Source organism: Sorghum bicolor, chromosome 4 (assembly GCF_000003195.3).
Source record: "Sorghum bicolor cultivar BTx623 chromosome 4, Sorghum_bicolor_NCBIv3, whole genome shotgun sequence".
NCBI classification, from domain to species: Eukaryota; Viridiplantae; Streptophyta; class Magnoliopsida; order Poales; family Poaceae; genus Sorghum; species Sorghum bicolor.
This window is the reverse complement of record NC_012873.2, coordinates 22422321-22423741: the sequence shown is the minus strand read 5'-3', so window position 1 is coordinate 22423741 and position 1421 is coordinate 22422321.

The window sequence follows — 1421 nt, the reverse complement described above, 5'->3', positions numbered from 1 at the left end:
ATTAGAAACTCAGTTGCATGAGCATAAATCAAAATAATATTTAACTTATAAAATTAAATGATGTAAGACATGTTAAATGTTTCTTCTAACATGCAGTTTATAGTCGGCACGGTCGTAACACAATAAGAACCAAGTAAAACTTCGATTACTTTTAATTAGAAAGTTATTAAATAAATATTAATTTATTAGTATTTAAATTTATAAATTTATAATCAAGTGATATGCTAAACTTTAGAACAACTATGTAGAGCATAACGACATGTACCTAACGCAATTAGGACCACTCGAATCGGACATAAAACGAATAAACGGCGGAGGTATTATGAAACAGTGACAAAATCGTAATTACGCTTATCTTCTACCCTGGTCGTCGTTTCCATCTGGACGTGGTCTGATTGGGCTGCTGCTGTTCGTGGAGGCAAGGGCAGGAGCTGCTCGGCCAATGGGTTAGCACGACGGGAGATAACGCTGCAATCTGTTAATGAAGGAAGATGGCTAAACATAAGTCGACCGGAAGCAACAGGATCAGCATATAAAGCTGCATACACAGATTGAGTAGATAGGCTCACCATTGCCAGCGACGGTGGCTCGCTGCAGGAGCCGAGCGGCCACATGGAGTTGACATAAGGACAAGGTCAAGCTGCATATGCTAGGAGCTAAGGCCTTGTCGCCGGCTGGTCACGGTGATACGTACAGAAGCTGTAGGTACATAGAGGTGATGAGGAACCGGCAACGTCATCCACTAGCGAATCACAAGAAGGAAGAAAAAGGATTACCAGGTTTACCAAGTGCTTCGATATATCATAGATATGTCCAGGGGTTGGTACAACTTTATAGCGTCATATCAATTAGCAATATGGTACTAATTAATATTGCATCTTCTAATTTTACTAACAGGCCTGATTATTTAAAGCCTATTAGTAAATAAATATACTTGCCTTTGAGGTCATGGGCTTGAGCATTGGGATAAAATAAAGGATTTCTTATTTTCAGAATTACTTATTTTTGTGAATAAAATAATTCTAGAAAAGGTCCTAAATTATTATTTTAAGCCATGAAAAATACTCTGAAGGTTCCAAAAATCTAGGAAAAATTCTCAGAGACATCATGAAACATGACAGACCCAAATAAAGTATTTGGAGCTCATGGTAAGATAATTTGGAGCATAAAAAATTAGATTATGTTAAAAAAAAACGAGAAAGAATTTCTAGAAAAAGCTGGAAAACTTTCGAGAAGTTTGCAGGAATATAGGTTTATAAATGATGAGCACAAAACAATGATTTGGTGTACAAGTAAAAGATCTAGGAAGCTCCAAAGAAAAATGATTTCAGTTGGTAAATCTTAAACAAATATTTAAATTTCATTTATATTTGTTTAGTATTTTCTATGCACAACCCAAAATTGAAAATTTCGGAGTGTGA